General features: G+C 28.1%; 1 protein-coding gene across 3 annotated transcripts in view; it reads left to right on the top strand.

Annotated features, from left to right (window-relative positions):
* Window positions 1–15,635, top strand: part of LOC130667701 (rho GTPase-activating protein gacZ) — an 88,717-nt gene that overhangs the window by 18,487 nt on the left and 54,595 nt on the right. The window contains exon 2 of one of the 3 annotated variants that reach the window (XM_057469491.1): window positions 15,050–15,080. The exons of the other annotated variants lie outside the window; for them this stretch is intronic. The gene's annotated coding sequence lies outside the window, so the exon portion shown is untranslated. The remainder of the gene's footprint in view (window positions 1–15,049; window positions 15,081–15,635) is intronic. 3 annotated transcript variants of the gene reach the window in all.

Raw genomic sequence — 15,635 nt, 5'->3', positions numbered from 1 at the left:
CAATTTTTGAGTTGAAATGTTGATCATCTAGAGAGTTCTCATTGACGTCAATTTTTGATCTCACGTACACGTGAAATATCTGTTTTGATTTGACTGTTGGTTAAGCTCGACTGGATATTTGGGAAATTTTCTTGAATCAACAATTTTTACATTCAGTCGAGAATTTTTTTTTCTGTGTAGGCAAAGTTTTTTAGAACTCACGAGTACCTCTAAATATCTTGAATCTAAAAAAATGATTTGAAAAATTTTTCAAATAAATCGAACGTTATTTACTATGAATAAAAAATTTTTCATCATGTACTCATTATTAATATAAATGTGACACGTGTCTAAATCAAGAAATGACGATAGACGGTACGTGCATTGTGCGAGGCGTTAGAAAGCGAGTTACGTAGTTATTGCTGAGAAACGTGTGTTATTCACATTAAAACAACGTATATAATAATATTCCAGCATCGATGAATGACCGATAATTTGCCGCCTTTATCCTTTCTCCATCTGTACTGCAGTTATGTTAAAAACACCTCGCATTGCATATATCTGTAGACAGATTAATTTTTTTCTCATTAATATTATGATTATTAATAAAAAAAAAATAATTTTACCTATTTCTATACAACAGTTTATGTTCTTTACAACAAACCGTAATATTCCTTGCCATTATTTTAATTACATATTTTTAAGATTATCATCAATTTTATTTATTATAATTCTCTTAGTAAAAGTCATGTGAAATCATCTTGAACGGTGAGAAAGTCATAATAAATATTTCACAAAAATTAAATTTAATCGTTGAAAAAAAAAAAAAAAAAAAAACATTTATTTTTCTATTAAATTTTTTTAACACTATTATTAAAAAAAAAAAATACTATAATTGAATTATTTTATCTAGAAAATCAGTGACCTAAATATGAAAATTTAAACTAAAAAATGATGTAATAAAAAATTTCTAAATAACATATTTATAGAAAAGTTGCCAAGTTTCTTAGAAATAAAATCAACGAAGTTATACATCATTTATAAATTAAAACAACAATAAACAATTTAATGTGTCTTTAAATACAGACTAACTAGTCCACTTAAACATTAGGCGTGAAATAAGTCATTGAACATAAAAAAAGTTAACTATATAAATAAATTACGTGTAGGTGAGTCTCCATTGTTTTCAAAGAGACCACATATCCATGACATTGAAACTCGTATTTCTTGTATCATTATCTCTTAAGGTTTTTTATTATTTTATGTTCGTCATCCTTATTTATAGATTCCGAATGTCCTTAATATGTACTTATAATAATAATTATTATAATTATTGTGAATAAAATACGGGCGAAGATATGAAAATCAGTGGTAAAAATAAAGGGCATGAAATAGGTTCTGCACGTAGAAACGTTTAGGTAATGGCTACCGAAGACTATTATCCTTCAAAGAGGAGTAAAGAATATATACGAAGATATCCTTTGTCTAAAGTACACTCAAGCAAGCAGACGTAATTCGTCTCGGCAAGTGTCGGTTTATATTTTTTACTAAATAAAAACAATTGTGATATATCTTATTTTATTTTTTATCACATTATACTTTTATTATTTATTTTTCAACAATAAAAAAAAATATAAAATATTCATTTATACTCAACTTTATCATTTTTTTTAATAAACTGAAAAAAATTGGGAGTGAATTCGGAGTAATTACGGATTTTATTTCAATCCGAATTCACTCTGTAGTTCAGAGTTTTGGAGTTTTTGAAAAAATTCACTCCGCATATGGAGTAAATTCGGAGTTTTTTTTTAACGGATCGATTTCGGAGTGATCTGGATTTTATTTGAATCCGCACTCACTTTGATTCGAAGTTTTAGTATTAAAATAAACTTCCCTTCGGAGTAAATTTCACTCCGAGGGGATTAAATAAATAAACAGGCTTCTGCTCCGCATTCACTCCGGATTTAACCCGCGTTCACTTCGCGAATTCGCTACAGTATATTAATCTAATTAACACTGTAAAAGATGGGGGTGATAACGGATTTTATTGAACTCTGAATTCACTCGGAGTTCCGGAGTTTTAAAAAAATTCACTCTGCATATGGAGTAAATTCGGAGTTAGTTTTATCTGGAGTGATCTGGATTTTATTTAAATCCGCATTCACTCCGATTCAGAGTTTTGATATTAAAATTAACTTCCCTTTGGAGTAAATTTCACTCAAAAGGGAATAAATAAATAGTCATTCGCTCCGCATTTACTCCGGATTTAATCCACGTCTACTCTGCAAATTTTTTACAGTGTAACATTTTTATTATTTTACTTTATTCGTAACGTTTTATTTGAATTTCAAAAATTATAAAACCGTTTTCTAGAATTAATGTTATACTTTAAAAGAAGAAACGAGTAAAGATATATTTATATAAATATATATTTAAAGTAAAAATAGTCAGTTAACTTTTGTAATTGCATTCGTGACAATTTTTTCATTTGTCATTTGTCATTATCGTTCTCTCATTTCCATTTGCCGTATAATACCTATGTGACTTTAATTTAACATCAGCTTTCGTTCAGTGTATAGGCTACAGGATACGCGAAATATATTTATCGCTGTGGACAGTCTGGGGTTTCACCGTTATATTACTTTCAGACCGCATGTGTGCATGAGGATAACAATAGTTTGCATTTCACTGGAGAAACTTGATGGGTTACTAGTTATAGCATATCTATATATGAGTATATTTAAGTATATATGTATATATTAGGTATGTGCGTCTACTGTTTACCTGGCGGTAAAATTAAATTTTAACTTGGTCAATTTATGACTACTAAAGTATAACAAGTACATGCTTTTATAGACTTTTCCTACCTTTCTTATTTCCTTTCTACTAAATTTCAATTATCTTCATACCCTTACTTATCTTAAAACATAAACCAAGAGCTACCGTGCGTCACTTGTAGCTTTTATCAACATCCTGCAATCAAAATATTTACTCAATAATTAACATTTAATTTTTTTTCATTAACACTCACGTGAATTTAAATTAATACTTAATCCCATTGTAATTAAAGTGTATTATAATTTTTAAAAATTTAAAATTCAATTTTTAAAAAATGTGAGGTTAGAAATTTTTATAAAACTTCAGATGTCTATAAATACTCAAGAAAAATAAAAAAAATCAATTTTGTCTGATGAAAAAAAAGTATTTTTTAAATCTTATACTTTCATTTATTTTTATAAAAATAAACTTTAAATTTTCTGTGGTTACAAGAAGTCTTTCAAATGGAAAAGTAACCGCGAGTGTCGTCATTGTCAAGATGACAAACTTTCATTGCCGTTTCTTTTTCGAAGTTTTTATTACGTTAAATATAAAAGAAGTAAATAGTAATTTACAGTTTTGAATATGACTCTGACGGATTTTCTGGTCTATACTCAATCACGCAGTTGGTGAAAAGAGTTTATATAATAACAAATTGTAATAAAGTCGGTGTAAAATTTTAAATTACATTTGGTCGTTTGATTGCGGTTGGCCTAGACTTTCTTTTACTACTTTTCTTAGTTTTAGTTGCATATGTTCTAAATCGATGACACAGTTATAATCGACTTTGACTTTATCTATTTATAAATCTATACTTTTACATATATATGCACTATATACACCTATTAAATGTCTCGGTTGCTCTCCATTTTTTGCGTGGCTTCGTAAGCTGATACACGTGATATACAAACGTGGCTTTAAGCTTCATGTACTTAATAAAATAAAATAATTGAATTATATCTCCAACGAACCATCTATGCCACATTTTTGTTTCTCTCTTCGCTTCCTCATTTATTATATTATATATTATATTTAAAAAACGATTTACTCAGCGTAAAAAATTTCAAGTGACTTTCATACAGTTGACAAAAAACAAAATTATTATGATAGTATGCCATCTTTATGATATATTTTCTCAAAGATATAATCATCAATATCTCATCAAAGGACATGAATTTACTGGCTCTTCATCATCATTATATATCTCCATCGTAATAACAGTCTAGTATGTACCGACTAAAATACACTGGTTGTATCACCTCAACAACTGGAAAAGATTTCTCTGAAAAATTTATATTACGAAGGACATCAACAAGAGTCAGCTTAACTGATGTCACGTTGACTCATTTTCTCATTCTCGTTGGCTCCTTCGAGTCATTAGCCTCCACAACGTAAAAAGTTGTGGATAGCTGAGTTAACTTGCCGTTCTTTTCCTCTTCTCAGGACAGTAATTACCTGCTCCTGTACATGTACATTTATAAATATATGTGCGGATATACAGAACTTTTGCTTTCACGTGTCATACAAATACCTAAGCAATTTTGTGCACTTATCATCACTTGGAGAAGATAAAACTCATAGACCAGTTTATGTTACTTTTAGCTTACTATAGCTTTTATGTTTAACATGTTCAGGTACTTTTAAAGTGAGTCATGCGTTTAAATATAAAGCTTTTTGTTACTATTGACAGCTGTTGAGGTAGATAATGCATAAATATTTTCGTTGAGACTTTATTTTAAAATACTTTTTTTATGCTCCACTGATTGTTATTCTTAGATAGCATGAGTTTAAAAAAAGTTTGAGCCTTCACTTACATTTAATTTTATTTATAAAGGTCATTTTTCTAGTTTACGATATGCTCTGATTAAATATTATTATTTTGAATTAATGTTTATCTTTTTAAAAATTATTATTATTATTTTATTCCTTGTTCTTATTACCAGACAGATTTTTTTAAAATGTGGCTGTTGTATTTGTCCTTATAGTCGATTTTTCAAGGAATTTTGCCATAACCTGTCATAATTGGTCGAGTAGGTTCCAAAAATAATTAGCCTTGTCACCACGATAGCGTCTACAATTCTTATTCGATCCTAATGAAATTTTCTCCACTTGTTCTATAGGCGATTATCTTGATTAAGTTCGAAGATGGGCTAAATCGGTTGATTACTTTAGAAGTTATGGCTGTTTGAAATTTTCCCGATTTTTCAAAAAAATCATTTTTTTACTATTAAAGCTTATATAACTTTGAAACTAAAATTTTTTAACATCTCTGTAAAACGGTTTTAGAAGTTTGTTTAATTAGGACCAGGTTTTTTGCTATAATTAAAAATAACAATTAATAATTGATGGTATCAAATTTTGAAATTACAGTGGAAATATTGGTCGTTTAAAAAAATTTTTCAAATAAAAGTTGTCGGAAATTTTATTTTCTAGAGAATGTCTCTTACGATTTTTTTATACGACCAATATTTTCACCGTAATTTCAAAATTAAGATTTTCATAATTAACAAAAATTTTATTAATTTATTATGAATCTCAATTTTGGAATTACGGTGAAAATATTGGTCGTATAAAAAAATCATAAGAGACATTTTTTTTATAAAAATAAATTTCCTACAACTTTTGTTTGAAAATTTTTTTCATAAGACCAATATTTTCGCCGTAATATTAAACATTTGAACCATTCATTTTGAAGTTAAGGCAAAAATCTTGTCCCTATTAATGAGCTTTAATTTTTGTCCCTAAACTAAACGTTTTGACTATTTCTTCCAATTATTTGATACCTTTGAAAATTTGAACAAAATCACAAAAATGACTAAATATGGTTTTAATGACATAATTTTACTGCTTTTATGAGAACCCAAAATTTTTAGAAAATTTTTAGAAAAATCTACTTTCCATTCTGGCTGTCAGATGTTTTTTTATTTAATATTAAGGAAAAAAGTTAAAACAATTGTTATGATTTATGTAGTACACACCCACGTGATATTTTTCCAAAGTTAATATTTATGATCTAAATACATTTCCTGATTACGTGACCTCCTGTCCGACATCGAGCATCGACCGGTTTATTCCGTGACTCAATAAAGACTGATCGGTGGCAATAAAGGAATCCTTGATAACAAATAATAAAAAAGAAAGAAAAAATATATATATGACTAAACTATATTGCAGTCGTTACTCTATAACACTAAACTTGTAGGCGGAAATTTAACGTGAATGTTTTTATTTTTGTTACCCAGTATTCATTGTTCTTTGCCGTCTATTTACGACGAGTTTCAGAATTTTTTCATCTGGACAGTTACTTTTATTTCACATAAAAAATTTTCTCGTAAATATGAATCCAGCTATTGAATTAAATAAATATATTTCGCGCCTAAATTGTTTGAAGTAAATTAATTTTGTTTCATAACTTGTAATTTAAAAATGAAGCATTTGCAAATTAAAAATTATTAATTAACTAAAGATTTCATTATACATCACCATGACATCTGATTAAATGATTATTATAAATTATATATGATATGATCATCATCATAAAATATTCTATCACATTTAACAACCCAATTTAACCGGGTATTCGTGTTAATATATTTAAACTATAATCACTACCATCCAATTAAGGAATCAGTATAATATAATAAAAAATCCGTTAACAAGAAAAAAAATTTAAAAAACAAATAAAGTTGTTGCTTATTCGGCGCGTGCTCATTTATCTTTACAGCACCTCCTGGTAACGGTTTGTTTGCAAATATATTTTTATATCTATTTGAAGTTCCTTTGGATATTCTAAGCCTAAAAATTTTCTACCCTAAAACTATTCATTTGTATTTGACAGTTAGCATAGGCATGAACATAAACATAAATATGAACATTGACATTTAAATTTTTCGAAGACTTAAATCAACAAGTCGTTAAAAAATATCTAACATTATCGGTCTAATGAATAAGACACCAGTAAGTAAATAAATGTGATTTTAAATTTACCTTCTTAACACAGAAAAAGGTAATAAATTATCTGGACTTGGACTTCGAGTTAATGTGTTTTGTAACAATAATTGAATTTAAATCTTATGAATTTTTTCACTTGAATACTGCAATAAATCAAAAAACAATTAACGAAAATCATTATCCACATCGGCCATTAATGTTGACTTGGTTTTTATTTATCTCTTATGAATTTTTATTATTTTTTTATGTTACAAAGGCGTCATGTTATACCTGAAGCGAAACTTTAAGTACTTTGTATTTAGTATCACGCGAACTAACGTTAATCCATTAGTAGGTTTATAAAGTTTGTTAGATGAAATATTATACATATATATATAGAACTTTCCAGACTCTTGAGCAGCAATATTTCCGGCCTGCTACATCACCAGGTGACTTCCTTTATCTTCCGGTTTTGAATCCACCGCATTAACGCTGATTTATACTCATATATACATACATTTACTTATTTATTTTTCGTTATTAATTTTTATTATATATCTCGCGCAAGTGATTTCGAGTTATTTTTTGCTCGTACATACATCAAATATTTGATTTATTTCCACCTTATTATTAGCAGTTAATTCCATTGATTAAGGAAGTGATAACTCAGATTTAAATTCTCATGTGATATGTAATCTCAATCATAATTGAATGTTTTCTTTTTCTTTTCAAATCCTATTATTTACTTATGTCTAATAAATTTGATATAATAATTTCCTCATACTGTAAAAAATTTGCGGAGTGAACGTAGATTAAATCCAGAGTGAATGCGGATTTAAAAAAAATCCAGATCACTCCGATAAAAAATAAACTCCGAATTTACTCCATATGCGGAGTGAATTTTTTTGAAACTCCGGAACTCCGAGTGAATTCGGATTTAAATAAAATTCGTAATTACTCCGTATCTACTACCGATTTTTTACAAAAAGTAAATAAATAATTTTTTGCAGCAAAATAAAACTTTGGATTTTTTTTTTGAATATTTAAAAAATTTAAGGGTTAACTTTTTGAATTTATTTGTAAAAATGATAGTAATTTTTATAATAAAAAATGTTGAAAGTATGCAATGTGAGGTTAAATAAAATAGAGAAGAATTTTAACTATCAGGTCATCGGTTCTGCATCAAAAGCTTCTTGATCTTAAACCAGTAAGAGATTGTAGACGTTGATAAGACGTAACGATGCTAATGTATGCGTCTCAGGTATTTGAATTCCTGGTTATCGTCTGCTATGCGCAACCACGTTATCGACACTCAACGTGATCGATGTTTTCCTTTAACAACCTATTATTCTTTCTATCAAACTATTTATATTTAAATACTTTTTTTTACAAATAAAATAAAATATATTTAAATAGCTCTTAAATCATCAGACTTCCGTGTCTTTGATTTTTTATTAACGTTTTTTCCAACAAATAAATCGACAGTAAATCTGTGAATTTGAATGTTTTTTATTTTTTTTTCAAGACTAGAATATAGATAAATAAAAAAAAAAAAAACGGAATAAACGATTTCACTTGATTTTAAAAAGTGAGTCATAGTGGAAGAAATAATAACTTTTTTTTTCCGCTGGTACTTTTTATGTTTGCTTATTTTTACTGAACCAGGAACTGAATTCCATTGTAAAATAATTTTTTCGGAATTTTTTTTTATTATATGTTCGTTCTTAATTATCTGCTCAATAAGCGTGCAGTCATTGTTAAATTCTCAAAGATAATTACGATTCTCTGGGCTTATATATATGTGGATTTTAAGTATACTTTTTTCACGCCATAATTTACGCTCATACCTTTTTGAATTTTATCTTTCCGACCTTTTTTTTAAAAAAAAAAGTTATTAAATAAACAAAATAATTTTTTATTACATAATACGCCAGGAAAAAATATTTTTGTTACGGAAATAAAAGTGATTTATATTTAATAAATAAATAGTTCATTTCTTTTAAGTTAATGAATATAAATACTTCATTTGAATTTATTGATAAACTCTATTTAAATTAACTTCTCATTACGCATAGTACTAATGCCCAATGTATATGTACTATGAAATTTATAAATTATACAATATAATTTATATTTATATTATTGTGGACTTATTTTATGTTGCCACCGAAAAAATAAAGTATAGAGTAGAGGTACGATTTGTGGTCACTGCTCCATTTTTGGACATTTAATCCGTTATTTTAATTAATGAAAAAGTGTAAAATAAAATTTTCATTTCAATAGTGGAACAGAAGTATCTTTAAACATATTTAAAAAATTGATTATGTTATTTGGTCTTTTATAAATTATTTTATTTAAATTTTTCGAGTGTCCAAAACTGGCCCTAAAGTGGCCAGAAACGGTACCTCTACCCTACACGGAAAAAACAATATAGTAGTGGCAACTCTCTGGGATAGTACTGAGAACTTTTTGTAAAAATAAAATTTTAGACAGTACTATATGCTATATAGACCGTATGCACTACTATCTAGACTCTATCCACTACTGTCCGGGATAGTACTCGATACTATCCCAGAGAGTTGCCACTATTATATTGTTTTTTCCGTGTATTTGATAATTTTTTTGGTTTCATATTTGAACCGATTCAATAATTTTATTAACAATTAAAGATATAATAGCATATATGTACTAGAAAAAAATTTATCTTGAGTCAGAAAAATATTTTGAAAAAAAAAAAAAAAAAAACGTTTTCGGGAACCAAGTCGAGATTTTTTTAAGCCAAGAAAATTTGTTTGGTAAGAAGAGATTTTTACTTTATCCGAAAAAATTGAGATTTAAAAAAAAAATTTCTTGAATCAAGAATATTTACTCTCAATCGACAATTTGTTTTCTATGTAGTGTTAATTAATATAAAACTAATTAGTTTATCATACGTATGTGAACAATAGATAATATTAAGGTGTCATTAATTAAATGTACGACACGTATTGTCACTTTGTTATATTTTTTAAAAGTGTACTTATCTTTCAACATCAAATGTCAGTTACTATACAGTTTCATTGTAATAGAATAATCACGATTGACTAATAATTTCGATGATAAATATAAATTAAACATTAGATAAAAGTTATTGTAATAATAGAATGGAAACATAAATCACAGTATAACATTTGGTCGCCAGTAATAAATTGTTACTGTTATTATTATTTGTCACTGGAGATGAAATATTATTGTGTGATTTATATTTATATAATATATTATGATAACTTCTGTTTATTTTTTTATTTTGGTTTATAATAATCGAAACTAATAGTAAATCATAGTTATTACTTTTTGTTACTGTTTAAAAACAGACACACGAAATTTAAAACCATAAGTACTTGAAAAAGTCACAATAAATGTTTCATTTATTTAATGTTCCCAAGACTACAATCAATTAGTTTTGTATAAAATATTTAAAAAATAATCGAACTTCAAATTAATAACCATCCAAATTTTTTTAATTATTGGCAATACGTACATTTTGTAATCATGCATAACTAGGGACAAGAGTTTTGCCTTAATTTCGAATGAATGGTTAGAATGTTTGGTATTACGGTGAAAATATTGGTCTTATAAAAAAAGTTTTCAAACAAAAGTTGTAGGAAATTTAATTTTCGAAACAAAATGTCTCTTATGATTTTTTCATACGACTAATATTTTCACCGCAATTCCAAAATTAAGATTCATAATGAACGGTTCAAATTTTTGATAATTATGAAAATCTTAATTTTGACATTACGGCTTTCCTGTTAATTCTATAAAAAATTATAAGAGACATTTTTTTCATAAAGTTAAATTCTCTACAGCTTTTGCTTAAAAAATTTTTTTATACGACCAATATTTCCATCGGAATATCAAAAAGTTAACATCAATTATTAATTGTTATTTTTGAATCAAAGCAAAAATCCCGGCTCTATTCATAACTGAAAGTATGATTTAAAATTTCTGATCCTCAATTTTCAAAACTGCGCTCGAAAATACACAGAAAAAAAGAATTTCGTGGCGCCAAAAAATTTTAACAGCTCCAAGAATTTTTTTGCATTATAAATTGAAAACAGAAATTTTCTAAGGGTGAGAAAAAAAATTCTTGCACCAAGAAATTTTTTCTAGTCCTAATAAAATTGTTGTCTTCAATTCATAGTGCGAAATATTTCTTGCACCCAGAATTTTTTTTGTCTATTAAACAAAAGTATGTTAATTTTAGAATTCTAATCTATTTTTTTATTCAAAAAAAAAAAATATATTGTATTGTATAAGAACGTATTGATATAAATTTCTTCGAGCCAAGTATAAAAATTATCGCTCTAGAATAAAATTTTTAAATGAAAAAACATTTAACTGAAAAGAAACGAAAAAAAAAATTTAATATCATAATGAATCGTTTGGAAAAATAAAAATGATATATTTATTACTTTAATAAACAAGTATATAATTTTTTATTAAAACGTTGGTGGTCTTAATTTACATTACAAGTGTCTTCTTTTTCTTAACATTATTCCCTGCAAGGTAAGATGATGATGATGATGATGATGATGAAATAATACTAAAGTGAGTACCAGTACGACATACTGCCTTACATAAAATAAAAGAGGTCTTGAAGGAAGAGGCAACTGTCATGTGAAATGCTCGTAATAAAAAAGCGAAAACAAAAAGGCAAATTATAATAAAAAAGATATCAAGTTGACTGGGAAAAAAGAGAAAGGGGGAAAGGGAAAGGGCATCACATCAGACCCAAGTTTGCCTGAATAATGTACTTTCGAGGACATATCACACAAGCCGGCGAGTGATCTTGGATGCCGAAAAAAACTTTAAAAAAACTATGACTTAAAAGAGGTCACAAAGACTCGTTTAAGATCATGAAGGGGTTAAATAGCCGAAAGGGAAAGGTGCAGTGATGTGTGTTTTTAGCGTTAAGTATTTAAAGTCTCACTGGCTTGTAAATTGTTTCGACATCTTTTCATAAAAATTCAATAACGTACATTATGTTCAATTCGAGCCATTAAATTACATTCAATTACTGAACTGATGTAAAGAAACTTTAAGTGCAATACTCCGGGCATTAGTCGCTTCTTAAAAGACGTTGTTACTTTGTGTACATCTACACATATTACATTGTATATAAAATATAAATATATATATTCACGTATTTGCGTTCACTATATATTTATATTGTCTGATCATCTTTTATATATAGTCTCGACTCAAAAGTAACGGTTAAGGTTCATTATATCCTTACAATCCTTGATGATTATTATTATTATCATCCCAAACGATACCTTCTTGTGTTTCTTATAACTCTAAACACATGTCTTCGATACAGTATAGTATGCTTCAATAAGATTATATTTTGTACTCAGCTGCTCATCCATTTAAAAAAATAATTTTTGTTTTTATTTTATTTATAAAATTTTGCCAACTCGGGTCAAAAAAATAATTTGATTTTGGCGTAATTTCAAAACAATCGAATAAAGAAAATCTAGAAAGACAAAAGTGAGTCAAGTTTGAATTATTTTTTAATAAATGAAAAACATATTTTAAAATATGAAAATACATTTGGTTTTGACTAAGTTGTCTTACTTAGTACCTATTTACGCCAATTAAGTCAAATTTAAGTCACGTTCTCTTGGATTTAACTCAGCTGACTTAAATTTAAGCCATTGAAGTCAAATCCAAGTCAACGTGACTTTAATTGGACTTAGTTGGCGTAAATTTTCAAGTCGAAAAAGTCATATTGAAGCTAAAAAAAGTAAGTGCAGTCAAAATCAAGTTAGCAAAGTCAAATGCAAGTAAAAAAAAAAATTGTATCAGACAAAATCAAGTTAATCAAGTCAAAAGCAAGTCCACCAAATCAAAAAACTCAAAATCAAGTTATTTTTTTTGACCCGGGTTCACTTCTATGCGCTATCATTTTTCCAAAAGACTTGTCGATACCCTCGAGGCCTCAAAACATCTAACAGACACTTTAATTTTGGCCACATTGTCGTCTAAGAAATTCTATAAGAACCCTACACTGTGAAAAATTTCCAACAAATTTTACTATGGGTGCATAGTAACACCGGACTATAAGAAAACTGGTACAAAATTTACAAGTTTCCCATAGTAAACGTATGCGCAAACTACACGATTGTGGCCTATGCGCATACGTTTACTATGGGACACTTGTAAATTTTGAATCAGTTTTCTTATAGTCTGGTGTTACTATGCATCCATAGTAAAATTTATTGGGAATTTTTAACAGTGTATAGAAAATCCAGACTCAAGGCTCGGTGTTGAGAAAAATAGTTTGTCTCCTTCCATATTGAAGTTAAAAAAAGTTAGTGTAGCCAAAGTCAAGTTAATTAAGTCAAAACCAAGACTACTAAGTCCTAATCAAGTTATTTTTTGGACCCGGGAACATTCATTAAAATAAATTTGATTAATATTCAAGTTTTCTGCTAACAATATGGTCGAACTGTCTAAGATTATTTTTATTTGCCATTTTATATTAAAACGATAAAAAAATTTCTAAAAAATAAAGTAAAATAAATTAATTAAATGTAATAATAGGAAAAATAATTATCATTTTATACTCTCTCATTCATTAGCTATAAATTTAATTAAAACTTAATTAAAATAGCAAGTACAAAATAATTATTACCATCTATTTAAAAAATTCTCAAACACCTTTACTTATAATAGTTCAATGCACTTGAAAAAAAAAGAAGAAAAATGTACCATTAATTGAACTAATTAGTACAGACATTTCACCTCAATCTATAAAAGCCTCGTAAATGGATTCTAGGAATTAAAAATCAGTTCTAAAGAGTGTTTTTGATACCATCTTTGGCACCTATCCCGTTCATTGTCCCGTAATAAATGTACGTACGTTTCTGTGCTTCGTTTAGTTTGTCTGGTCGAATCAATTTATTTTTTAACGTTTTGTTGCATCTTTCGTCTCGTTTCGTTTATTTTTGATTTCTTACACATCACAAAATATGTGCACACATTACCAACTTAATGTTTTATGTGTTACAATTTACAATAGTGCATTTGCTCTACTCGTCATTTTGCGGAAAAGGCCATAGGCAGACGCGCGTGACGACTTAAATGCGTATATCGCTACCTGTCACGAATATACACATAAAAACACACATACATACATACATTCATGACATATAACACAAATACTTATACTTATACTCGGGATTAATGGAGTCGACATGGCGGAAGAAGATACGAAAGATGTAGTTAGCAGTTAGTAGTGGGATATATATCTATATACTAGTAGGAAGTGTTATGCGGCACGCTTGAAACGTGATCGCGTGAGCTATCGACGTTCGTTAAATCTTCTAAGGATCATAAGTCCATTTATTCATGCATATATACATATGTATAATATGATATTATAGACACAGCAAAAAATCAAATATTTTTAATTTTATTTTGTCTATTTTTTAATACTTTAATACACGATTATTAGTCAAACACCCACACGACGATTTACTTGCATTATAAATCGAGTATACTTGGTACAAGGATCGAGACACGATGCCAGCTAAGGACGTGCCTTAAGGCTCGTCTTCTTGCGGGTGGGTGTATAAGAACGTGTCAATTTTCGGCCCACACCCTTTGTCCATGTATATATATTAACTTAACTTATATTAGTCTTGCCACCACGCCCGATTTCGTCTATATATATTTATGTTTCTATCTTTTTGATATATAATACATATATAACTTTATCTATGTCTATACTCATAATCCATACCCTATCTATATATTAGTACGCCGTTATTTTATATATTAATGCAACGTAAATTATAAGGCGATACAGATTATACGTCTTTCATCTAATGGTTAATACACTGTAAAAAATCGGGAGTGAATTCAAAGCGATTCCGTCACTCGGAGTTTAAAAAAAAAATCACTCCGCATTCGGAGTAAAAAAAGAGTTTGTTTTTTTTTAGCAGAGTGATTTCGAAACTATCTGGATTTTATTTTAAAGTTTTATATTAAAATAAACTCCCCTTTGGAATAAATTTTACTCCGAAGGGATTAAAAAATAAAGTCATTCACTCCGGATTTAATCCGCGTTCACTCCGCAAATTTTTTACAATGTGAGTACGCTTAGGATTTAACCAGAATTTACTAATTTTTAAAACAATGCCCAGTTAAAATTAGAAAGTAAAATGGATATTTTTAATAAACAATACTAATTTTTATTGTGAAAAATTTTTTTATGCATTCACTTGATTGTTGAGATTTTTTAATTGAAACTAATTATCATAATTTTTTGTTTCAGGTAAGCGGTTTTATTTATTGAGCTGTTTGAGGTAAAAATTAAAATTAAAAAAAACTGTAGTAAAAAATTTATTAGCTAATAAAATATTTAAAAATGAATAACTTGAATTATTATTATTGTAAATAGGTTAAAAAAAATTTAATTTTTATTCCGCTGACCATATATGCCACAAAGCCATTGCAAATAAGTCCGCAGAAGTTTAAATAACTTTCAAAAAATCTTCGATAAACCAATATATGAAATGCGTGCATTTATATATTATATACATATATTAGCTGAATGAATAAAAGGAGAGCCGACGACGTCGTCGGTCGTAGACTCGGTGGGTTTTCTCATTTGGCGTCTCGGTTATAGTGTATAACTAAAGGCAAATAGCCGCGAGGAACGAGTTTTGCAACAAGATGACCTCCACAAGGCGAACCAAGTCTAGAAGTCTCTCGTTTGCATAGCACGCAACCAACAGACGCAGTCTGGAGGTACGGAGGCAAAAGCTGTTTCCAGCATCTACTGGTATCTTAACTCAAGTAGTTGCACCTGGACCGCCTAATAAAGTAAATGTGGTTTATATTCTCCATCACCATTTACT

This window comes from Microplitis mediator, chromosome 5 (assembly GCF_029852145.1).
Source record: "Microplitis mediator isolate UGA2020A chromosome 5, iyMicMedi2.1, whole genome shotgun sequence".
NCBI classification, from domain to species: Eukaryota; Metazoa; Arthropoda; class Insecta; order Hymenoptera; family Braconidae; genus Microplitis; species Microplitis mediator.
The sequence above is the reverse complement of the archived record's forward strand: the minus strand, read 5'-3'. Positions and strand labels throughout refer to the sequence as shown.